This window comes from Protopterus annectens, chromosome 1.part1 (genome assembly GCF_019279795.1).
Source record: "Protopterus annectens isolate FY-2018-M chromosome 1.part1, PAN1.0, whole genome shotgun sequence".
Taxonomy (NCBI): domain Eukaryota; kingdom Metazoa; phylum Chordata; order Ceratodontiformes; family Protopteridae; genus Protopterus; species Protopterus annectens.
In genome coordinates, this window is record NC_056726.1 from 1,286,863,565 (window position 1) to 1,286,891,236 (window position 27,672).

Here is a 27,672-nt window from a genome sequence, read left to right on the forward strand (position 1 = left end):
GTCGATCACAACACTGTTATGCAGAAACACCACTCTTTTCTTCATAAAAAAAAATGAAAATAAATAAGGGAATCCCAGAAGGACCAAGGACTGTTTGTCGGCCAAAAAAAGTTGTATGACCATTAGTTTGTGGAGCCCTTAAGAGTCAGAAAAGTATTCTGACAGCAATTCACTATTTTTTTGTATATTTTAATAACAACCCCACAAATCAAAAGTGGAAACCAATAACAATAAAATTTGAGGTAAAGGTTGATTTTTTCTTCAGAAAAAATAAATATTTTCAAGAGATTCTCCCGAGAGAACCGTAACACAAAATATAAGTTTCTGAGGTAAAACCTTTAGTGACAACCACTAAAAAGTCCAGCTATTGCATCAAACAAAAGTTTTGCCTTAAAAGACATGCTTTTCTTCATGCAAATTTATGTGTGGAATGGAATCCACTGTGAGATCCTCATCTGCCAGGCTTTGCAGAAGTGCTAGCTGATAGCTGATCACCTGAAACCTGCAGAGGATCGCACTCTTCAGTGGCAGGAACGTTCTGTAATTCTGGAGCCCTCCCACTGATTTTATCCTTCTTCCTTAATGCAGAACAGTGGCTAATGTACATAAAAGGCATTCTAAATCTTTGCAAGCTGGTTTCTTGGTGCAGTCACTGGCAGGACATCCCATACAACTTAACTAATGCAGCAGTGATCTAATGATGAACATCTGCACCTGCGCTCTACAGTTACCCCAAATGACCCTCCGATAAGCAAATTCTTACATAACAGAAAAAACAATTCATCAAGGACATTGCTAAATTCTTCTCAGATGGTAAGTGGGATTATAAAAACGGTATAACATGAAAATTACATCATGAGCATGTCACTGTTTAAATCCCCCTTAAACAAAACCTAGCCAATCTCCACCTACCCACCTGCTTCTGACAATCAACTTATGCTGAAGAATAAATGTTCTGTAAAAACATTCACTGTCTACCTGTACTTGTTACTGCAAACATCAGTCTTAACTATACCTCTCTATCCCTACCTCTTTGACCCCCCAACTTTCACACTTAACCTCACTGCCTCTTCCCCCCATTTCTTCCTCAACCTTACCCTCTCTTCCAGTTCTCTTCACTGTCTTCTCCTTTCACTGACACTAGTCATTATACTAAAAATTATTTAATTCACCCCATTTGACATTTATTAAATGTTTTATTGCATGTTTCACTATTCTACTACTGCCTAGTTAAACACACATTTTTTTTTACCTTGTGTACAAAATCTACTCATTTCCTGTATTATTTTTATTTTCTTGTGCCTGTTATTTTGTGGGTTAGTTCATTTAGAAAACACTAGCTAGCAAATAGTTTAACTTGGGATGATTATCCTACTTAGCTTCTAGTCCTTGTAAATTTACATAGAGATTATACCCAGACTCAAATCTTGTATACTTACATATATTGTACTCAGGTCAGAAATGACAATATCTCTCTTTTGTAATCTTTTCACTGTATGCTTTTATTGTAAACCATAATTTTTAATTTTGGAGCTTTTATCACAAGGCCTCTGCTGAAAAGGGGCTCTGGCTCAGCCGGACATTCCCAGTCAACAAATGTCAAATAAATAAAATAAATAAATTTAACAAGGCTATATCTGGGTTTTAAAAATGCTGCAGCTGCTATACTGTATAGGATTCTTAGGCACAGGAGTAGGGTTATAAACAACAATAATCCACAAAAGTGATGAGTAGAATGTAGCGAATAAAACAGATATTCTATCATTTTTCAGAATTTGTGACTGTGTACTTTTTTAATCCCATCTATAGTTCAGCATGTCATCTTAAATTGCCTCTTTTATATAATGAGCAAGGAAGGAACCTTTGAACACAATGATCCCTGAAGTCTAGGGTTTGCTACCCACAGCCGTTATTTGCACATGGGTCATTCAATCATCTCCAAACTTGCACTGCATCTTGAAAACAGGCAGTAATATTACCTAGATTTCAGACACTTAAAGACTACCTAAAATAATTCTGAAACAGATGGAAAATCAAGCAATGACTAAGATATAAAATGTTTCCTTAACCTTAAATAAACAAAGTCACCAAAAATATAGACATTATACCATTTACTTTATGTAGGTGTGCAGTCGAAAGTATTCCTGACTTAGAAGGCATGCAAATAAGTAATTAATATTTCAAGAAAGCACAGTAAAATGATGTTAAGCTTGGCCCGAAAAAAGGTACCCAAAAAAGAATGAGAAACTGATGAATATATTGACCTCATCTCATATTCATATTTTAAGATGACAAATGACTTCTGCTCAGGGTAAACAAAAATACAGAACAAATACTGTACTAACTGTTGGTTCCAAAACATTTAAGAAAAATGATAACAAAACTGGAATATAGCCATGTTTTAGGAGGACACTAAGAAATAGACAAAACCATAGCTATAATTTTAGGTGGAATTTGTTGGCTTGGCATAATGAAAAATATTGAGAACGTTTTTTGCAGCTTGCCAAAGATGTCAAATGACTGCACCATATTCTGGATTTAGAAGTTCCTGTTATTAAAGTCCATTTTATGTACATAGCCAAGAATCTGTAATGTCCATTTGTGCAATCTAATAATGGCTTCAAACCCATTTTTATCATTATTGACTATTACCGCTATGTTTCCTGAGACAGTACCCAGCAAAAAGCCAATGCTGAATCTAAAGCAAGAGGGCTAATATTACTTTTTATCCAAAGCAGTGATTCCTAAAGAAATACAGAATATGGAACCCCATTTATGTCCAGTGCACCACCTACATAACTTTGTCAGAGTTTTAAAGTTAAATAGTGAACAACTTAAGTGAAGTACAACCAAGCTGATGAACTAAAGGGGCACTTTAATAAAAGTCTGAATTCTGTAAGAAGGTAAGAAATGGAATCATGTACTTTACCACTTGATTTTTGCCATATAGTAAGTGCCTCAAGCTTTGACTGAATGCACACCATAAAGGGAGTGCTGCACTCCTGACTGTGTAAGGGAAGCATAATTAGGTTTAAATACTCCCTTTTGAGGTCATTAGTCTAGTAGTCCCTTATATGGAGAGGGTTTTGCATAGTGTTTAAGCTCTTTGCCTCAGAGATATAAGGTACAGGGTTCTATTCCAATGTCTAGTTATTAGCTAGGCTTGTAATAATCTCCAAACCGTTAGCCTAGTGTTTATCTGTTTGAGTTACTGTATGACAGGCATTGCTGAGGCTTGCAGAACACAGCAAAGAAAACCTGAGAGGAGGAGAAAATTCCACTTAAAGTCACACTTTACAACCTTATAAGGCAGGTTAAAATATATTATGTTAAAAAAAAGGCAACATATGCAAAGGATGCAGGAGATAGGGAGTATAAAAAATGCCAAACTCAAATCGGGGAGTTTAAAACAAGGGAAGAAGTGCTAGTGTTAGTATAACGTACCACTCTGGGCTAGTAATCAATTAGCTAGGATTTAGCACATATGTGTCAATAATACACACGCACATAGAGCTTGCTAAGATCTGTTGCAGCTTCTTGAAGTCATAAAGCAATTTCAAAACTCCACCCTTCCAGTCTAGCAATTAGTTCACCCCAAATACAATACAGAAAGCTTCCTAGTACATACTTTTTGTCTCTGGCTGCATTGAAAACTGTAGGATACAATCTTTATGGCCTAAGCCAGGTAATATAATTTCAAACTATTTTCAAAGTTAGGTGAATTGAGATTAACCTCTTCTCTTCCAGTATCATCTGTTAAAACATATGCAAACAGTTACAATAATGCGTGTATATTTCTTTTTTTCACTCCACCAGGGAACACTGTTGTTACATTTTTAACACAAGCAGCTTTACAAATAAATTTTTCAACACAAGCATCTGTACAAATTAGTTTAATATACAAATGACATAGAATTCTTTACAAAATTCCAGCTAGCTGTGCTGGCATATGTTTCACATCCAGTGCCCTATTTCTCCTGGCATAGCTAGCAATAGCTGTCATCATCACAATTACCTCTGTCTGCTAAAAATATGTTCCTAGCAAGGTAACAAGGGCCCTTTTAGATAGCAGAGAAAATGACTAATGTGAGCTACAAAATAAGGCAAACTGAAGAGAAGACCACAGCAGATTTATTACATAAATATGTTAAAACCATGGAGGGAAGCTGAAGCTTCTGTATTCAGCTTAGAAACTGACAAAATATAGTATCAGGGAATTCTACACAAGCTGTTAAAGTAAAAAAATGTGTCAGTCCTAGATGCAAAAAAATAAAATAAATTTTACTGACACATGTTTTTTTTTTCCATTCATAGAACAGATTTATTACGGTATCATATTTAAAGTGTGCCAAAGGAGAAGGTAAATCTAAAATAATGCACAATACCAGAGTCCCCCAAAAAAGCAATAAGTGAAGAAAACTCTTAAAATAGGAGCAACTGAGGGGTCATAAAGTAAATGGAGTAGTCTTAATGTCTAGTCCATAATTTGAGGTGGCATGTCTACTCTATGGCAAGGGAACAGAACATGGGCTAACCATAGCAGTCTATCATAGTCCCTCATGGTCTTTGAATAATGTCAGCACAGAAAGTGAGGCAGGGAGTTAGGGCAGCATAAAAGTCCTTCATTGTCTGGATAATTGTTCATCTGCTGAGCTCATCTCAGCTGCTTGCCCAGTACAGAATCCAGACATTGGTACCTGCACAAGGAGACAGGGGCCTTCCTGTAGCAGGATTATTCCCTGAAGGGAGTCCCTCTAAGCAATGTTTTATGCCCTCCTGTTTCTATACACTGAAAACTAATTTGTAAAACTTCCATGCCTGTTTTAAAAGCACTACTAACCTCCCAAAACCATAACTGCCCCCCCACACACACACTTCAAACTATTACTAATCTCATTTTACCCTCAGTATACAGCTATACTATCATTTACTGCAGTTCCAGCTTTTGTTACACTGTAAATATGTGCATTTCTCTTAATGTTTACAAGTGTTATGTGGATAGATACAGTGTAACATTATAATGTTCCCATTCACTTCTTACTGTGCTAGTATACCTGCATTTTTTCATAGAGTTGTGTGTGTACATATAATGTAAAATTTTGCTATACCGGACTAGTTTACAACATTTGTTCTAACTCTCAAGATGGCTGAAATGGGCCCACTTTGGGCATTTGGACAAGTCTACTACCTTAGTTAGCAAACACAAATAAATAAATAGATAAGTAAACAAGCAAACAAGTAAATACAAACAATTACTTTCATAGATATGCCTAGTGACAGGGAACTTTAATTTTTTGGCTGCTGGAAGATAACTTGGAAGCAGGGGTAAGGGATATATTATGTACTTCTACTTTTAAGCTTATTAAGAGTGAGTGCTAAATGGCTGAATGAACCAGGGATTGAATTTATTTGTTGGGAAAATTATGAGATAAAATACGTGTAAAGAAACTCATAGTGTTTTTTGTGCATTGGCAAGTTTAAATAGTTGATGCAATATTACAAGCACAGGATCTGTCAGTTCTCAGTTTCTTGTGGTATGGTTAAAATAATTAGACACAAAACTACCTCCCTTCACACTTGTGTTCTGGCCAATCATGATCTACTTGTCATCAGGGAAACAGAGCAACCTTACAACAAGTAAATAATGAATAGTCAGATGTGGGTTACAAGAAACATAGCCTACAGACTTCTTCAGGACAGGGAGCAGAGAACAAAGTTCTGAAGGGTGTGGAACACAAACCCCACTTTCAAGGTGGTTTTGAGGTTGGTAAACCATAGCACATAACATCATATCCTCCACTAGGATAATCACCAGGCTTGCCAATGAAATGTATAACAAGTGGTATTAATGGGGAAGGAACAAAAAATATATATTATACGCAAAGTCTAAGTAAACAACAGATTAACAGCAAACAGACCAGCAAAATCTCTGGCTGGCAATATAGTAACATCTAAAAAAATTAAACTTGGTTCTGGAAGTAAGAAAAAACAACTGTCAAAAGAAGACTTGTTTCAGAGTGAATCTGCTTATTATTATAGGCAGTGTGGTATATAAATATGGGTGTCATGCAGTTATTTCAACATTTTGATAGCTAACTCTACTACTACTCTATACTACAGTACATTTACTTTCCTTTTTACTTAATTCTAAAACCACATATTTGAAAATGCTTTACAAATACTAATAATCTTTTGAAGACCATTTATGATCTGATGTTATTAATTGCATTGTAATATTTTTTTTCCAGCAATCTGCACTGAGTTACAAGGTAAACACTAATCTAAGGCACAAAACACAGAATGAATAATTTTCCATATACTAATGATTTCAAGATCAATCTGAGGATTTAAATCAGACTGGGGTGTAACTTAAATTTCAGTGCTGAGCCCTTTTCCTGCGTGGTGCCAGCCTTTTTAGCAGTTCCTTAAACATTTCAGAATGACACCGTGGGAACATAATTTCAGGATTACATGTTATCATAACCCCCAGACTCAGTATTTTAAGCCACAGCAGACATTTTATGCTGTCTTCTGTCCTGTCAAGTTACCACACTGAATGAGTGATACCTTGTAACTTCTAGTCACACCCTCCAAGTCCAAACTACAAAATCCCCTCTTCACAATGCAAGGAAAACAGAAAAGATTAACATAATTCATTTACTTTCTGAGCAGGTTAAACATACTGGATGGAAGAACATGCCTACAGAGCTCTTTTTGCTTAAACAGCATGCTCGCAGCCACACAGTAGTCCAACAAATACTAAGGGGAATTAAAACCAGTACTTCAAAATGATGTTCATTAGCAGTTCCTGCCCTTAATCCCTTATGTTGATCTGCCACAGCATTTAGTAAACTAAAAAATTTTGTAAGACAAAGCTTGCCTTATAAGCACAAAAATAATCAGCTAAATAACAATAATATTAAAACAAAACACATAACCAGATATCACTGCAGCAGAGCATTATAAATTCTTACATATCACACACTCTTTAACCTTTCCTACTATGTGTTGTGCTTATAATCTCACAAAGACTTATAAAGCCATCCAGAGTGTCGTGTGTACTGTAGCTGTGATGATGACATATGTCTTTTTCCCAAATACTGTAATTAGAACTTGGAACAGTTCTAGTTGAATAGGATCTTTGTGGTGAAAGACATCCAAAGAACATGCCTTTCACACCCTTGGAATCAGATGTGTAGCATATGGTTGTAACCAATCCTGTAGTCCATCATCTTCTTTCAGACCCCATATTTAAGTTGCCTGGGAGGTGCCAAGTTGTAAATATGAATGTCACTCTGGACTATAGTTATGATAATGAACTGTGAAAATGTTAAATCTGGCAGATCAATGCTGAATTCTAATAGCTTCCATTTTGCATACTGAATGAGAAAGTCAATAATTGCAGACATGTTTGGAATAAACTTTGGAGGGAGATAAGTGGTTTTGCATTATAAACAAATGCAAAATAAATAAACCTACTGACACATACACTGTCTGTAGCTTTTTCTTTATTCTTAACATTTTATTATATATTATTTTCTTTCTTTAAGTAGCATACAAAGATCGGCAAAAGTAAAGTAATTTAAAAGGCCTATATTATACTTAGCTATGATATACGGGAAAGAAATGTCATCATCATCATCATCATCATCATCATCATCATCCTTTTTCCCATTTCTGATGAGGTGGGGTGGGGGGTGCCGGGTTGATTGTTGCCATCTCTCGTGATTCAATGCCTCTGTTTTCTTCAACAGTCACACCCAACTGTTGCAAGTCTTATCTCATGCAATCCAAAAAGAGAAAAAAAAAGCAATAAGGAAATATTGCTTTGCAAATTGCAATGAAAATACTTGGAATTAGATATTTGCTACTGTATCTGATCAATACTACAGAAGTGGAAACAATGTATCTTTTCATTGTTGACCAGATTAGTCCTATGAGGCTAGTAGCCTCTTTTCATAGATCTATCAAAAGCATTTGACATGGTCTCCCACAACCTACCCTTAGACACTCTGTCAACCTCATCCTTCGCCCCCTCTACTACTTCATGGTTTAGAAGCTATCTTTCTGACAGAAAACAATCAGTCAAATGGCAGTGTACACTATCTCCTCTATTACCAACTACTATAGGTGTCCCACAAGGATCAATACTGGGTCCTCTACTATTCACCATTTTCATTAACAAACTACATATTTCTACCCTGCATGCATCACTTATACAGTATGCAGACGACTCCACCCTAATCTGCTCAGCCCCATCCATAACCACTCTTCAAAAGCTCACCCAAGAATCCTTCTGCTCTGTGGAACAATGGATTACCGATATCCAACTCATTCTAAACCCCAGCAAGACCAAATTACTCCTTTTTACCCCCAATAAATCCAAATCCACACCTCCTACCTTCACTATCACCTCCAAAAATGGGACCATAATCTCCCCCTCCCCTCAGACTAAGCTGCTCGGGGTTGAAATAGATAACAATCTAAACTTTAATGTCCATATCTCACAAACCATCACAAAGGTACATAAGAAACTGGGAACCCTATACAAACACAAACAGTTCCTACTGGACCAAGCTAGAATCTCCATAGCCCAAACCCACCTCTTGTCTACCCTAATGTATGCATCACCAATCCTAATTCATATCAGGAAAACAGGCCTAAACAAACTAGAGTCATGTTAAAATACAACTGCAAAATTCGCTAATAACTCCACTTTTAGAAGTCATCACTGTCTTGCCCTGAAGCAGCTACAGTGGTTAGAACTCCCTCAGCTAATTAGCTATCACCAATTAGTCCTCATCTTCAACATTATAAGGAACCCCCTGAAAATCCCAGCCCTAAACCAACTTCTAAACCAACATTCTACAAATTGCCCTCAACGTTCATCCAACAAAATCCTGCTCTGCATAACCAAAGCTAATAACACTGCAAGGAAAAGTCTGTTCTTCCACACCATTGCTAGGGAATGGAATAACCTCCCCCAAAGTATTTCCTCTGCACCATCCATCTCGCTTTTTAAGAAATCACTAAAGTCACACCTCTTGCAATCATGGCTCTGTCCCTGTATCACATAAAGTCTTTTCTGCTCTCCTCCTAAATGGCCACACCTCATTTCCTCTGCTTACCTCAGTTATTCTTTACTCCCTATCAGGAACTACTATCCTACAAACTATTTCTTACACAATGACATATCTCCCGAATAGCATTATTTTCCAGATTCCATTCCTTCATTTTTATGCTTTGTACTACCAATAGGGAATTCAAAGTTTTGCTATCTATATACCAAGCTTGCTCAAATCAAACTAAAGTACGAAAAATCTCCTAGATTGTATCTATGCCACTGTATAGAAATTTTCTGTCATTCGTGGATTGTGTTGTCATATAAAGACATGGAGCTCTGATTGTATATATGCCTCTGTACAGAAATATTTTTGTTATTTGTTGTATTTGTACCATTATGTTATGGAGCTTTTCTCCCTGGGCCTCCGCTGTAAATGGACCTTGTTCCAGTCGGACTTTCCCGGTAAACAAATGTAAAATAAAATAAAATAAATAAAAAATACATTTTCAGGGGAGACCCAAGGTGGTATTTATACTACTGGGGAAATTTTGGCTAGGGCATTGTGGAAGTTCTCCTACTCTTTGGAGCTGCTAGATGGTGCCAGAGGGCTCCTACAGCAGCAAGGAAGAGGCCTGAGAGAAGCAGCAGTATGGAGGAGGAGAGGAAAGCAGCGCAGAGTTTGGAGGTGAAAAACAAGAATTTCGAAAAAATTGGAGAAATTTGTCTGATATGGAGTATCAGAATTCAGATATAGAGTCCCGTGTGTTGGATGATTTATTTATTTATTTATTTACATTTGTTGACCGGGAGTGTCCGACTGGACGTAGGTCCATTTTCAGCGGAGGCCCGGGGAGAAAAGCTCCACAGTTAAAATAACAGACAGTAGTTACATTAGATTACATAGCGATTAACAATTTGATTAAAATAGCAATTAATTACAAACATATTTACAGATGAAGAACATAGTACATCAGTAGACAACTAGAATCTTAATCTGCGAAGTACATAACAGATATTAACAAATGTTACAATAAGAAGTTCCTGCTGTATAAGTACTAGGCTTATGAGCATCTGAGCTTGCTATAATCAAGGTAGTTAGTGGGGTGGAAAGAAAGGTAGTGGTTGGATGGGGTGGGTGATATTAGAGTGGGAGTTGCAAGGGCATAGCCAGCATGTTTTTAGATGCACTTTTAGTAAAGTTTTGAAGTGGATGCATGATGGTACGGAGATAATTGTGGGTGGGAGGGAGTTCCATAATTTGGCTATGGCGCAAGAGAATAGTGCTTCACCAGCAGAGTTATTGGCTTTAGTGATCTGCAAGTGATTTTTGTTGCTGGCTCTTAGTGGTCTGGTGTTGCGATAGGGTTGGAGTAGATTCTGGAGGGATGGGACATTTAGTGGATGGTTTACTAGTTTGTGGGTGAGTGAGAGTTGATACCATTGAAGGAGGTGAGGGAGTTCAAGCCAGCCCAGTTCAGCAAGTGAGTGACAGTAGTGACTATGGTAGGATGCCCCTGTGGCGAATTTGGTGATTTTGTTGTAGCAGGTCTCTAGCTTGTTTAGATCTCATTGTCTTAGGTTGGTATATATTGGAGAGGCATAAAGTAGGGTGGAGATAAGGTGGGAATTTGCTATTGAAATCTTTGCTGCTTTGGTGAGAAGTTGCTTATTTCTGTATAACGCTCCTAGTTTTTTATGGACTTTTTTATGGTCATGGATATGTGAATGTCAAATTTTAGTTTATTGTCTGTTTCCACTCCTAGCAATTTGGTGTGTTCAGTTGGGTATATAGTGGTGTTGTTTTTTGCTGTGGTGTTAAAGTGAGAGTTGTTTTTGAGTATGTTTGGTGGGTTGGAAGATGAGTAGTTTAGTTTTGTTTGGGTTGAGTATTAATTGGGCATCGGATAACCATGTTTCAACAGAGGAAAAGGCTTCCTGTGTGGCTTTTTGCAGTTTGGGTAGAGACTGAGCTGAGCAGATGACGGTTGAGTCATCTGCGTATTGCATGAGTGTGCCATGTTTGGTGGCAGAGGCTAGATTATTGGTGAAAACAGAGAAGAGTAGGGGTCCAAGGATGGATCCTTGGGGAACCCCTATGGAGACAGGTAGTTGGGGAGATATGTCATTCTGCCATACAACAGATTGTTGGTGGTCAGACAGGTAACTCTGAAACCAATTGGTGACTGATTGAGAGAAGGATAGGTTATTGAGGACAGAGATGAGTTGTTTGTATGGGACCATGTCAAATGCTTTAGATAGGTGTAGGAAAGTAGCAGAGGAGAGATAGCCATTGTTTTTATGCTGAAGGATAGTGTTAGTAAAGGAGAGTAAGGCAGTGGTGGTGCTATGGTTTGGTTGGAAACCATGCTGAGTATTGGAAAGGAGGTTGTTAGTAAGGAGGTAGTCTGAGACCTGAGATTGTATGCATCTCTCTAGTATTTTGGAGAGTGGAGAGAGAATAGTTATGGGGCAGTAACTGGTTAGTTCTGTGGAGGGGCCGCCTTTGTGGAGGGGAATTATATGTGATACTTTCCACAGTGTGTGAGCGTAACTTTCTGACAGAGATCGGTTAATCAAGATGGATACTGGGTAGGCCAGAGCATGAGCTGCGATTTGTAGGTATTCACTTGGGAGGTTGTCTGCTGCTAATTTGGTGGTTTTAAGTTTAGTTAAGAGTTTTGTTATGTTGGAGGTAGGTACATGAGAAAAACTGAAGGCAGTGAGGAGATTACTAGTTGAAGGTGTGGGTTGGAGGGGAGGGTGGTTGTGTTGTTTAGGTAGTGATAGTATGGTTTGTGTGAAGTGGGTGTTGAATGAGGTAGCAATATTTTCTGAAGAGTGAGGGATGTTAGGAGGAGGGGTATTGACTTTATCTGGGTGGAGGATGGAGTTTATGGAGGACCAGAATTGTTTGGGGCTGTGTTGGGAGGAGTCTAGGGCAGACTGGTAGTATTGGAATTTGTCCTGTTTTATTAGCTTTTTGACTCTATTGCGTTGATATGATACAACTGACCACCGTTCTGCTCTCTCAGTGGGAATGCAGTAATCTGTCGGAGTAGTGCAGATAACAGAACTAGCATCAGGAGGGCTTGCAGATGATGTTCTGTTAAAAAAAATAATAGAGCAGGATGATCCAGGTGACAGTTCTGCAGTCTCATGGGGTGAAATGGCAGATAGATTTGTTTGAAGTGCTGAGGATGGCAATGCGGAAAAGGAACCAGGTGATGTGGCAGCAGAGAATGCAGCAGTTAAAACAAAAAAGGAGAGCAGGCCAAACTGTAAGTAAAACTGTGTTTTAAAAGAAGATAAGACCAACTGTGAAAATCAAAACAAAAAAATACACCTCAATGGAAAGATATTGTGTACAGGACAATTTGGTAACTGTTCTTGATTTTAAAGTTCAAAAAACTGGTCTTTTATATATATAGTCAAAGAACCTTTTGTGACTTAACATTTGGAACTGATGGACTGACGATAAAACCTCTGGGACTGTGTAACAAACAGAAGAAGGCATTTATCTGTGGAAGAATTATTTGTTTTCTGGCAGTAGTTTAAATGTTAAAAATGTTACTTTTGCAGTTTAGAACTGATGAGCTAGAAGAGGCTGTTAAAAGGCATACATCATTTGCGTGAAACTGTTAATAACATTGCAAAAGTTACAGATGAGGGAAACTTATGGATTACAGGATGGAGGTTGGACACTGTTTTGAAATGTGGGAACAAATGGTGAAACCCTTGCCAAGTGCTATTTTTTTGTCTGGTCATGAAGGAACACTAAGATATACCAGCCAGTTTAAAGCATGTTTCTTTTGTGGGGACCTTTCTCATTTAGCTAATGATTGACTACCCACCATAACAGGCTCCTATTTCCCTCACTTCCTTCCTCTCATCTATCCTCACCTTCTTTCTCTTATGTTCACTTATTGCCTTGAATTTCCACCCCCTACTCCTACTAGACTTACAATAACTTCATCATCTACTCTCTGGTCTCTACTCACCTTGCCACTTATTCCTCCTTTCCTAGTACTATATGAATTTTTCTCTTATTTTGAGGTCTGTCTACAACTTCTGATACTGTTAGGCACACATATTTTCTACTGTACCACTCAAACTGTAGTGGTATATGCTTGTATATAACTTCTGATATACTAATAACTACATCCTGCATTTGTTTTTACTGTCAAGACTCTTGTGTCTGCTATTATACCACTCAAAATGCTGTGGTACATGTCTGTAAGTAACTTCTGATGTACAAATGTTTCCCCTTTGTATTCATTTACACTATTTGTGGGCACACTTCAATTGTTATACTAGTTATATGATTAGTTTATACACTTTTGTAGTTTTCATGCTATTTGTTTGTATTAATTTTCAAGATTTTCTCTCCAGGCTTCCACTGAAAAGGGACTTTTGCTCAGTTGGACTAACCAGATCAACAAATGTTGAATAATAATAAAGATTGTGCCCAGATGGACTATAACCAATTTGGGGAGAAAGGACAGACAAGAAGAAGGTATGTGGCTAACTGGAGGTTGTTTAACAGAAAGGAGCACTTTTCGATGGCTTGTCAAGGCAGATAGTAGATAATGAAAAAGACGGCTAAAGGGAAGACAAAGCACAGCTGTGTAAACCCTTATCATGACAGTAGATGTCCTTGTCGTCACTGCTGCAGTATTCAGTTGTGTAAACCTTATCATGACAGTAGATGTCCTTGTCGTCACTGCTACAGTATTCAGCTGTGTAAACCTTATCATGACAGTAGATGTCCTTGTCGTCACTGCTGCAATATTCAGTTGTGTAAACCTTATCATGACAGTAGATGTCCTTGTCGTCACTGCTACAGTATTCAGCTGTGTAAACCCTTATCATGACAGTAGATGTCCTTGTCGTCACTGCTGCAGTATTCAGTTGTGTAAACCTTATCATGACAGTAGATGTCCTTGTCGTCACTGCTGCAGTATTCAGCTGTGTAAACCCTTATCATGACAGTAGATGTCCTTGTCGTCACTGCTGCAGTATTCAGCTGTGTAAACCTTATCATGACAGTAGATGTCCTTGTCGTCACTGCTGCAGTATTCAGCTGTGTAAACCCTTATCATGACAGTAGATGTCCTTGTCGTCGCTGCTGCAGTATTCAGTTGTGTAAACCTTATCATGACAGTAGATGTCCTTGTCGTCACTGCTACAGTATTCAGCTGTGTAAACCCTTATCATGGCAGTAGATGTCCTTGTCGTCACTGCTGCAGTATTCAGTTGTGTAAACCTTATCATGACAGTAGATGTCCTTGTCGTCACTGCTGCAGTATTCAGCTGTGTAAACCTTATCATGACAGTAGATGTCCTTGTCGTCACTGCTGCAGTATTCAGCTGTGTAAACCCTTATCATGACAGTAGATGTCCTTGTCGTCACTGCTGCAGTATTCAGCTGTGTAAACCCTTATCATGACAGTAGATGTCCTTGTCGTCACTGCTGCAGTATTCAGCTGTGTAAACCCTTATCATGACAGTAGATGTCCTTGTCGTCACTGCTACAGTATTCAGCTGTGTAAACCTTATCATGACAGTAGATGTCCTTGTCGTCACTGCTACAGTATTCAGTTGTGTAAACCTTATCATGACAGTAGATGTCCTTGTCGTCACTGCTGCAGTATTCAGTTGTGTAAACCCTTATCATGACAGTAGATGTCCTTGTCATCACTGCTGCAGTATTCAGCTGTGTAAACCCTTATCATGACAGTAGATGTCCTTGTCGTCACTGCTGCAGTATTCTTAACAGATGGGATTCCCTGCCACGGGTGCCGGAATGTCCGCCCAGTCTAACAAAGATTACTTGTTGCTTCTAAAAGGTATGACAAACGTCACCCAAATGCTCCTTGCATAGCATAGGCCATAAAGGTGATGTTCAGGCCCACCATAATCAGAACTTATTTGCACCAGTCTGAACGTATCTTTTTACTATCAGTCTGTTTACCTGCATCAAATTTCTGTCAGTTGAACATATTTTTATTCTCCAGTGACCATATACACCTGTTTGCTGACTTCTGTTGCAGTTGCAGATAAATGCCCCATAGCAGATTTTGTTTTTTCTGATTTTTTTGTGCTACTTAGGGTTAATGTCATCCAGGAAGGGTAAATAGCAGTCTGGGAGACAGATTCCCCATAAACACCACCATGATTAAGTGTCTTTTTTTGTCTAGGAGCTTCTCATGACCATACGTCGTATTCTATTTGCCAGGCATTCATTCCAAAAACCCTTCGCAGTAGACTTTCTTTCCTTTCCTTGTATCTTGAGAACCAGCATCTTATGCTTCTCACTGAAGATACAATAGAAGGAATCTCCCACCCTGAGGATAAGCTGCCAGGGGTTTCATCAAAGTGTCTGCACAGATGTGTGGGGCACACATGTTGCAGACAACCTGCGCCAATTGTCTGTGTAGCTGATACCTGTTGATTATTTGCTGGTGTGACAGCTGGTTTATTTGCAGACTTACTCTGACTCTAGCTGGCTGCATTCTAGGTTGCACAGCCATGTCCTCATTTATGGCTTGTATCGCTGCAGCCTGTTGCAGTTCATTAACTGCATTTTTATGTGTTTTTTTCTTGTTGGCATTGCTATGGAATTTGGCAAAATCCATAGTAGCAGCTTTAGTTCCTTGAGGTCCATAAAGCATATGCCAATGCTTTCAGAAACAGAGTAGGCATGACAATTTTCACATTTAAGTTGCTTTGCATTTGCATGATGTGTTTTGGAATCAGATAGGCATGTATGGAATCCATAATTATCCTACTCTGAATAGTTAAGTTGTCTGTGTGCCTTCAGCTTGTCTTACGAAATTGTATTCACAGCAGGTGTGCTGAAGTCTTCCTTTGGCATGCTGCACTCTCCATAAATAACTTCCGTGAGCTTTACTGAATCTGGCCTAATGAAGGATCATATAATCCGGAAGTAATTCTATAAAAACTGCTATAAATAGTGGATTGAACTTAAAAGGAAGAATGAAGTGTGTTTTTTATTAGCAGGATAATGTAAGCAATGTATTAGAGGATTTAGAGAATATTTATTTGTTTCTTGACATTTGATTATTGAGAAGGTATGATTGGGTGGATGTCCATTTTTATTTGAGGCCTTGGGAGAAAAACTCAAATGTATTACAAAATATTTTAAGAAGAATAATTTTATAATTTTCAAAAATAATCTATAATACTACTAATAATAATAATCTACAATTTAATTAATTATACCATATTAGATATAATGTGAAAACATAGGTTAAGGATAGATACAACTTATATGAAAATAGTTTAATATTTAGAGAAATTTTAGTCAATTTAGAGAAATTAAAGGTAAGTTAGTATAATACAAACAGGATTTGCAATATGAAGTGAGAGAAAACACAGGGTTGTGGTATTTTAGATAGAGATTCAAAGGAGAGAAATTGATTGAAGTAAGGATGTGAGTTTAGAAAGTGGAGTAAGGAGTTTAAAATATGAATAGTTACTTGTTCATATTTAGGAATATAGTTTATTCTGGAGCTGAGCAAGAATAGAGCCAAATTTTGGTTAGGAAGTATTTCAGAATGGTTTTAAAGGACTAGATTGAGGTTATTTACCAATGGATACAGGTATGGAGTTCCAGGCCTTAGCAACATAATATAATTAAAGACCTTGTCCAACAGATTTCATAGGTTGTGGACAGAGAGGAGTCTTTGGTCATTGGATCATAATGGCAGATTGGGAACATCATTGTGTAGAATGGTATTAGTGTCAGATAAGCAGACGGATGCCAGATCATTTTATAGATGGTAAGAAGCTGTGTATATGTTAGTTGATGGGGTTGTTTTAACCATTCTAGTCTTTTTAGGGCTATACAGCAGATGTGTTCTATAAAGGATATTTGCTGCAAATTTAGCCACTTTATTATAGCATGCCTGAATATTAGTAAAGATAAGAGCACCATAAAGTAGTAAGGGGAGGAGGCAAGTAGTGGCAAGTGTAGATGTAGTTGCATCTGTGAGAAAGTATTTGGCTCTGTAAAGCATCCCTAGCTTTTGGTGATCTGTTTAATGCAATTTTATATATGCAGGTTACATTTAAGATTATCATCCACAATCATCTCTATTAATTTGTTATGAGAAGTGACTTCTATGGCTGTATTATTAAGAGAGAGGATTTTAAATTTTGTTTTTTCATGAGAGAGGGATTTGGGGAAAAAGACATAGTTTATTTTTTTTTGGGGGGGGGTTAACATAAGGTTTGCGTTACAAAGCCATAATTTAGTGTCTTAAAGCTTCCTGTGTATTTTTTAAAGAAGTGCCAGACTGTCTGATGTGCATATGAGTGTGGAGTCATCTGTGTATTGTGTTAGGGAAGCCTGTTGTGTGTGGAAGAGGGAAGCTGTTGGTGAGACTGTTAAAGTAAGACGGGACCAAAGATAGAGCCTTGTGGTACACCAGTGGTGACTGGGAGGTATGGGAGAGATGGTGGAGTACCATTTTACTGATTGATTCCTATTGGACAAGTAGCCTATGAACTATAGAAGGTTGGCCTGATAGAGACCTAGTGAGAACATATGAAGTAGAAGTTTGTTGTAACAGACTGAGATGAAGGCTTTAGCAATTCTTTTTTTTTTTTGAAGACATTTTCAAGTATTTTAGAGAAGAGGGATAAGATTGCCATAGGTCTAAAGCTGGTTGGTAATGTCTGTTGAATTTCTTGCTTTGTGTAGAGGGACATTGTGTGCTTTTTTGTTCCCCAGAGAGGGAATATGGGATTCCTGGACTGAGCTATTTATAAGGATTAAGACAGGATAGGTGATGCTGTTAGCTATTTTATGGTGCTCACTTGGATGGTCATCAACAGAAGCAGATCTTGGTTTGAGTATTTTTAAGAGTAGTTTTATATGGGATGTGGGCACAGGTTTGAAGATGAAAGTAGATGTGGTGATGTGTGACTATTGGGCAGCATTGGGCTTAAATTTTAGGGAGTTCTTGGTTAGGGATGTTATACTACCTATGAACTAAGACTTGAAATCTGCTGAAGTTTTGAGTGGTATTATTGGAAAAGGAGCACACAAACAGGAAAAGTCCCAAATAAAATACCAACCAGGTAAAACCAAACTCACAGCAGAAAGTCACACGGGTGCCACAAATCCAAATAGTTTGTTGAATAAAAGCAGCTTCTGCCAGTACGAAACAAAACGAAGAATTCAAGTCCAAATCCAAGTAGTTTATTGAATAAAAACAGCTTCTGCTAGTACGAAACAAAACAAAGAATTCAAGTCGAGCGCTTTCACCCGGGCTCTCCCAGGCTTTATCAAGAATACAAACTGTTGCTAGGCAAATGCCTTTTATACCGCTTTGTGCTGAGAATAATTCAACTAATTAACTTAATTAACTATTTAATTTGTTTGACAAAATTAAAAGAGAAACTTCATTTTTAAAAAACTCATTTAAAAATGAACATTAGAACTATTGAGATTCAATACTTCCATACTCCTGCTGTCTAATAGTTTTAAAGAAAGCAAAAATGGAAATATAACTGATAAACAAATACTCCGATAGTCTAATACCAAACATGTCCCTCAGCTGTTTATACTGCTAAAACAATATAAAATAATATATCATTATTTGAAGAACCTAGTTATAATTGTAGCACGTTTAAAAAATATATCATGATTAATGAAAAATCTTGTCATCTTGAAAATAATATATTAATCGTTGTGTTATCCTGTCACAAACACCATGTTGCCAGAAAACAATAATCATGAATGTTGGGGTCTAATAGTTCAACAAAATTAATGATATAAACATTATTGGAACAGCTTTCAAAAACTATATTGCACACAACTGCAAAGACTAAAAATCTAAAAATCTAAAACCAGCCCATTTATAATTTGGCCCTCCTCAACTTCAATACGCTACTAAGACTAATAGTCTCATTCAGCCCTGGGGGTTTTGATGCATTTAGTCTTAATTGTCATAGGAGCTCCCTATATTCAAGGGATGTCTCCCAATCACCACCCCTAGGATTACAACAAACTTGCTCTAATACTAAGAATTTTAAACTCATTTGCTCACAGATCAGTGAATGCTTAAAAAATGCATTGGATTCTTTTTTCTTGTTTATTTCGTATAGATGTTCATATACTCTTTTTCTTAATGCTCTTTCTGTTTTACCAATGTAAAATCCATAACAGTTTTCACAAAACCCAAGGTAAGCAACCCCTTTAGTACTACAATTAAAATGGCCTGCTGAAACAATCTTAGTTTTTCTTGGTTTCAAATATAGGCCTTTCTTGTTAATCATAAAGGGACATTGCTTACATGCCTTGCATTTAAAAGTACCTTGTTCAGGCTGAGCATTCTTTATACCTAATAATTTGCTGTTTTCAAAGAGATTTTTTAAATTCATATTCCTCTTTCTTACAAAGTGTGGTTTAGTAGGAATAATTTTGTTGATGTCTTCGTTCATCGATAGAATAGGCCAGTATCTATGAATTGTGTTTTCTATGTCGAGACTACTACCATTAGAGGTGTAAATAAAAGATTTTTCCTTCCCTTCAAAGTCCTTATGTTTAATATCTAGAGCCTGTCTATGTGCTTCTCCTAGTAGTGGGTAATATTCATCCTTTCTTTTGGAAAGGATCTCCATATAAAGAGTGTCAAATATATGTCTAAGATAATTCTTTTCCAGGAATAATGATCTTAAAATCTGCACTTCTTTCTCAAATAGTGTGTCCTCACTACAAATACGAGAAGCCCTTATGAGTTGTCCTTTTATAATCCCTTTCTTTTGGGATAAAGGGTGATCGCTATCAAAATGAAGAAACATATTAGAAAAAGTATCCTTTCTAAATATGCTTGATTGAAACCTTTGCAATTCTAGGTTCTTTTCTAAATTAACATCTAAATAATGCAGATGGTCTACCTTGACCTTATAGGTAAACTTCAAAAAACTAGTGGAGGAGTTGATGTACTGAATGAAATTATCAAATTCAATTAAATCACCCTTCCAAAGGATACAGATATTGTCCAAGTACCTTTGGTAGTGTATAATAAATTTAACCCAGTCAGATGAAAAAATATACTTAGTCTCCCAATAATAAAGGACTATATTTGCATATGCTGATGCACATGGGCTGCCCATGGCGACCCCCCTTTTTTGTCTAAAGAGTTCGCCATTGAAAAAAATAAAGTTATTGTTGAGAATCACATTCATAAACTCTACTAGTAAACCTATGATATTAGCACTAAATCCAGAATAGCGAGTAAGTACCCTGTTAAACCATTTCAGCCCTATGGTGTGTGGGATACTGGGAAATAACTCCACTATATCGATGGTAATCATATATTTAGTGTCAGCAAAATATTCCTGTTTCAAATCTCTCAAAAATTGCCAGGAATCTTTACAAAGATATTTTAAAGATGTAACTAAATTTTTCACAGTGATGTCTATAAATTTTCCAAGTCGTTTCATTATTCCCTTCGCTCCTGCTACTATTGGTCGAAAACGCAAGGGACACAACCCTTTGTGCACCTTCAGTATACCAAATATCACCGGTGTCAATGGTTTATTCACCAGAAGGTAATTGTATAACTGCTCATTGATTGCTCCCTGCAAAAGATGGTCATTCAACAAATATTTAATTTCTGCGTAAGCTATATTACGTTCGTTTGTAGAAACCTCAGTGTACTGTTCTGTGTCATGCAAAAGTGTGAGCAGATTAGCTTCATAGTCATGTCTATACATCAGCACAACTCCCCCACCTTTATCAGTTTTCATTACTCTAATTTCCTCTTTTTTTAGATGGTTAATTAAGTCAAAAACCTCTTTTGGGAGATTATTAGGATGTACCATATTATCAACTCCCTCCATTTTCCTAATTTCTACTTCTACTAACTCTTCAAAAATTTGCATGGTTGGGTGTAAAGGTGGGTTAAATGTGCTTGTTCTATGAAACATATTTGGAACCATCGCATTACCATTAAAATAAAGACTGAGGTTTAATTGACGAGTGAACAATTTTAAATCTAAAATGGTCCTACCAATGTTAATAGGATGAGAAGGAACAAAGTGTAACCCCTTGTTGAATAGGTCAAAATACATTGCATCAACTTCAATGTCTGTGTAGTTAAAGATAGAAAAATTATATTACTTACATACTTTACATGGGTTAGAGTGAATATTGAAAGTGTCATGGGCCACATGGTAAAATTCAGTAGGTACATCAATTATGGTTACTTCCTGCTTCTGTTCCACCTCTGGGGGTAGGATGTCAGTTCCCTGCTCGTTTGCCTCCTCAGAGGTTGGTGAAAAACCTGATTAGAAGTTGTGTTTGTTTTTTGTGCTAATCTTTCACTTCTCCTAGGACCTTGTGGTGGAAATACAGGCCCATTGTCATTTTCATCATTATTAAAAACAGAGTTATTGTTTGATTTATTAGACCATTTACTTTTAGTACTAAAAACATAAGCTGTCCCATTGTTATAGTCTTGCAAGTCTCGTTCTAATTTTCTAATTTTTCTATTGACTACCCTTAAACAATGTTCGTCAACTTCTTTAAAAGTACCATCATAGTCTCTTTTAATACTGTTGAAATTGTTGTCATTGACGATAGTATTATTCAAAGTATTAACTTCCACCAATAATGTGGCAGCTTTAACTTCATAGTCTTTTACCATTAAATTCAACATTTCCAGTCCGGACTTGTTGAACAAGTCAGTGAGTTCATCAAATAAAACAGTACCTGGTAAAGCATTGTTTGGGAATTTGTTGAACCTTAAACCCTTTGGTATTCGTTGAACATGAATACATTCCGTTAGGTATTCAATTTCCATTTGTGCTGCTTTATACGCATAACGTTTATTGTTCAAATCAAGTAAAGTTTGTTCGATGTGGTCATTACCATTTGAAGAAGCACAGCCAGTGCCTTGATTGAACAAAAAACACTTCGTAGTCCATTTGCTAAAGTTAAAATCTTTGACAAAATGCTGGTTCGTTCCTACACTAGGAACTTGCTGTTTATTAGGTTTGTCATGCGCATTTACTCTAGCCAATCGCGGGTCATCTGTGGCTTCCGGTAAGGCGTTGATTTTCCATCTAGCTCCTGTGTCCATACCTCTTGTCAAGCTGGCATAAAATCCAATTCTTCACTACCGGCCTGTGATAATAGACCAATTAGTTGTGAAAGCAGACACATAACTTGCTTAAATTTACCCCTAGTGACCAGGGCATCATCCGGTAATGGGAGAGATGGTGGAGTCCCATTTTACTGATTGATACCTATTGGACAAGTAGCCTATGCACTATAGAAGGTTGGCCTGATAGAGACCTAGTGAGGACATATGAAGTAGAAGTTTGTTGTAACAGACTGAGATGAAGGCTTTAGCAATTCTTTTTTTTTTTTTTGAAGACATTTTCAAGTATTTTAGAGAAGAGGTATAAGATTGCCATAGGTCTAAAGCTGGTTGGTAATGTCTGTTGAATTTCTTGCTTTGTGTAGAGGGACATTGTGTGCTTTTTTTTTTCCCAGAGAGGGAATATGGGATTCCTGGACTGAGCTATTTATAAGGATTAAGACGGGATAGGTGATGCTGTTAGCTATTTTATGGTGCTCACTTGGATGGTCATCAACACTGTGTGTGTGTGTGTATATATATATATATATATATATATATATATATATATATATATATATATATATATATATACACACACACACACACACACACACACACACACACACACACACACGCACACACACATTATATATATATATGTGTATGTGTGTATATGTGTATTTATTTATTTATTTTACATTTGTTGACTGGGCTAGTCTAACTGGATTTATGTCCATTTTCAGTAGAGGCCCGGGGAGAAAAGCTAAAAGCATGAACAGTAAAACACAGTTAACAATATATAACAATATATAACTAGGACATGTAAGAAAACAGTACAGTGGTAACACTGGTTAAAAGCAAAAATATAGTAATGTAATTATAGAATATAGACATTATGCTAAAAGTTTATTTAAGTAAAGCATGGCAGATGTACTAAACGCAAAGTGGGTATGAGCACATCAGAGTAAAGTCCTTATATTTTTTCTCTTACTATGAAAAAAAAAGCATGATTAGGAGGTCAAGGTTAGAGGCCAAAGTTTGAAGGGTGGGGGAAAGGGTATGAGTAGGAGGGGAAATAGATTTCAGTCTGGGTTAGCACAGGGACAAATCCACTGAGTTTTAAGATGTTCTTTAATATGTTTTTTGAATAGAGATGTAGAAGGTAGGTTAGATAGTTCAGGAGGGAGCTGATTCCAGTTTTTGCCTGTAGTGTTTGAGAAAAGTGAGTCACCAGCTTTATTGTTAGATTTAATCGAGGAGACCAGGAGTTTATTAGCAGAACGTAGTGTAGCTAGATTTTTGTATGGTGAAATCAGATTAGTGAGGATAGGGGTATTATTGGGGTGGTGTAGGATCTTTTGAGTGATAAGTCACTGTTGATGGAGTATGTAGTTCTGCAATTCTAGCCATCCTAGTTGTTTGAGGTTAAGACAGTGTTGAGTTTTAAAGGGTGTACATGTAATGAATCTAGCTATGCTATTATAACAGGTAGAAAGTTTGGAGATGTTATTCTCAGATAGGTTAGTATATATAGCAGAGGCATAGATAAGGGTAGAAATGAGGTGGGTCTGGGCAATAGTTTTCCTGGCTGTGGGGGTAAAGAAGGGTTTGATTCTATAGAGCGTACCAAGTTTTTTGTTAACAGATTTTATGGTGGCGTTAATATGGTCATCATAGTTAAGACGATTGTCAATTGTAACACCTAGTAGGCGGGTGGTAGTATCCGGGGTAATGTTAGTAGCATTGTTAGAGGCTATAGAGAAGAATGGTGTAGAAGATTTGTGAGGTGGAGTAAAAAGCAGTAATTTAGTTTTTTGGGGATTAAGGAGGAGGCAATGTTTCATAAACCAGTTTTGCACATTTTGGAACACAGTTTGGGTGAGGGACTGGAGGGAGGCTATGTTCTTAGCAGTACAGATTAAGGTTGAGTCATCTGCATATTGAATGCATTAGGCTTGAGGTATGTCCATGTGGAGGTCGTTAATAAATGAGGAAAAAAGGGGACCTAAGATAGAGCCTTGTGGGACTCCAATATTTACTGGGAGTAATGAAGACAGATTGTTATCCCAAAGTACTGCTTGTTGTCTGTTTTGAAGATAACACCTAAACCATTGTAATGCTAGTGGATTAAGTGACTGGTACTTTAGTTTGTCTAGAAGTAAGTTATGGTTAACCATATCAAAGGCTTTTGACAAGTCAATAAATAGTGCAGAGGAAAAGGAGTTATTGTTACAATTTTTATTTATAGAGTCAGTGAAGGATAGAAGGGCAGTCGTTGTGCTGTGGAATGGTCTGAAGCCATGTTGACAGTTGGCTAGTAGGTTATTTTGTAGTAGGTGGTTGAGTAGTTGTTTGTGAATACATTTTTCCATTATCTTAGCTAATGGGGAGAGTAAGGCAATAGGGAGAAAGTTTGAAAGCTCTATAGAAGATCCACCTTTGTGTAGTGGGATAATGTGAGATACTTTCCAAATGGTAGGGATTTTGCCTTCAGCGATAGTTCTGTTAATAAGTATAGATATGGGGTAATGAATAGCTTTTGAAGCAATTTGTAGGTATTGAGATGGAAGTCGGTCCGCAGATGGGGTGCAGGGTTTCAGTTTTTTAAGCAGTTTAAGAATATGAGATGTAGGAATAGGTTGTATATGAAAGGTAGGAAACGTCGTCTTGGAGGTGTGTGGTGGGGAAGCAGTAGGTGGGAGTACAGAATTGGCTAGGGTTTGAATGGCTTCTGTAAAGTATTTATTAAAGGCATCAGGGATCTGGTTGAAATTATTATGGTTGAAACCTAATGGGGCAGGAATAGTTGAGTGTCCTGGCTGAAGAAGTTTGTTTATCCCTGACCAAAATTTTTGTGGTGTTTGTTGATTAGTTTGTTGGAGGTGTAGGTAGAAGTCTTTTTTGTCTCTAACAGTATCCTTCTTGGTGGCATTTCTTAACTGTTTAAAGAGGAGGTGATCAGATGGACATTTGGTAGCTTTCCATTTAGCCCATATTTTGTTTCTGAGGAGCATCTTCTGCTTAGTTTGTTTTGTTAGCCATGGGGCAGATTTGGATCTTATTCTAGTGGAGTGATAAGGTGCGTGGTTGTCTAGAAGTCGAAGAAAGTTAGTGTTGAAGTAGGTCACAGCCTCATCAAGTTCAAGATGGGTCAGTGGTAACCAGTCACATGCTTGCAATTCGTTCAGGAAACTATCAGGATTAAAGAATTTCTTTGAGCGGGAAGTTTTGAGTTTGTGAGTAGTTGGGATATGAAATTTTTGTCTAATAACGTAAGTAAGCATATGGTCACTAATATTGTCGGGAAGGGTTCCTGGAGTATAATTACTAAGGTGGTTATTAATAAGGCTCCAGTCAAGAGTAGATTCTTTCCTGTTAGGTTTGTGGATTCTAGTAGGAGTGGTTATTAATTGGGAGAATCCATAAAGTTTTATGTGGTTAGTGGGGTTCTGAGAACTACAGGTTAACCAGTCTATGTTGAAGTCACCCAGTGCAATGGTTTCCTGGGGTAGTTGGGTAGAGAGGAGATTAAAAAAGTTTTCAAGAGTATTAGTATTGTTACCAGGGGGAAGATACAAGCAAATTAGGTTGATAGATTTGGTGTTGTTGATTTGGAGTTTGGTAGACAGTATTTCAGATTTGGTGTCTAGTGATGGAAGCTCATTAAAGAGGGATACTTGGAGATTAGATTTATAGATAATGGCTATACCCCCGCCTTTTTTTGGTTTTGCGGTCACATCTAAGGATGTTATAGCCTGGAGGGGTAATTTCCTGGTCTAGAGTAGATGGTTTTAGCCAGGTTTCTGTAAGACATAGAATATCAAATGAGTGCAAGTCCAGGAGTGCATGCAGGTGGGGAATTTTATTGTTAAGACTTCTAATATTAAGGTGAGCAATCAGGAGGGAGTTAGTTGCTTTATCTAATATAGAAGGTTTAGGCGAATTTACATTATCAAGGTTATTCCTATTGTTAGTATTGGGGCCAGGGCTTGGATGAATATCGCCGTCAAGGAGAAGGTAACACTGGGGATAGTGTAGGAATTTAAGGGTCTTGAGGGAATTATTAAAATTCTTTTTGATGGTGAAGTAAGTCGCATGGGTTGTTCTGTGATATTTTGGTAGTATATAGTTAGAGGTACAGGTTATATTACTGTGGTTGAAGGTGTACGTAAAGGAAGAAGGTAATGTTTCTTGGAAATGATGGTTTTGTTCAAGTAGAGTAAGATTTTCAAAGAAGGTCAGTGAATAAGGTATGGTCAGAGAGGCTATTGTGGTAGTTAAGAGTAGGATGTATGTGAAAATAGTTTTGTGTGTTGGTGACATGGCACTGAGTAGTAATCAGATGAGAGTAGCTTGTTTGTGTAAGTGAGGTAGGAAAATAGATGAGGATGTTTCAAGAGATTAAGCAGAGTATAGAAAAAGAAACGAAAGGGAAAGTAATGGAGGTTGAATAGGAGGTAGATGCGAGAAGTAGTCAGTGCAGAGGATGATTAGGATAGGTAATGGAGTAGTTAAAGGGAGAGGTAATTTAAACTAAGTAGGAAAGAAAGAGATATTGGAGTGGCCTAGTGATGAGGAGGTATGTGATAGCTAGGGAAAAAAGGGGAGTGTTTAGTGAGGTATAAGTGTAGGACCACTGGGGGTGGGTGAGATTTGGGGGTAGGGTAGGGGAGCGGAGTGAGCCCGCAGGGCGAACGGAGCGGGGCAGACCCAACTAAGGTGAAAGCAGTGAGGAAAAAAACAATCAGTAAGGTAGTAGGTTGGAAAAGGAGGCCGTACGTAGAAAGGCAGAAGTTGGGAGTCTGAGGAAGGGAGAGTTAAAAGAGAGAGAGAAACCTGGGAGAGTAAGGGTTAGCCTAGGAGTAGTGAAGGTGGAGAAGGAGGGCTAGGTAAAGAGTTTATAAGGACTATGGGGGGAGATGTGTACAAGGTTTAAAGGGATTATAGAAGAAGATAGACAAGGAGAAGAGTGCAACAATCATAAAAGGTTTAAAGTAAGAGGTAGGAAGAGAAACGAAAGTGAAATTAAAGGTGGGTAAAGACTGCCATCTAGTGGCCAAAGTTTGTAATAATCCTGTAGAGAGATCGCAGCAGTAGGATAAAAAATAGAAAAGTAATGGAGAAGGGAGGGTTATAAAAAATAGAAAAGCAATGGAAAAGGGAGGGTTATTGCAATAAAGGTAGGGGGCTGCAGTGTCATAGAGACAGACAGTGGAGTACAACAGTAGTAAAACAGGACGGGGGAGGTATGGCTGCTGGAAGATCTGGTAGTTTATCTAGTACACCTAGAAGGTGTAGTGGACTAGAATATACATAAAGTAGGTAAAATAAAATCAAAATGACTATGTGACATACAATATTATTTACTGTGGCTTTTAGTCCAAGGGCGTTTAGATTACCCAGGTGAGGAAATACCCAGGCAGGTTTAGGTAGGTGGATATAGCTGCTCCTTGTAGTCCAATAGGGCACAGCCGGGAGTTGAAAAAGTGA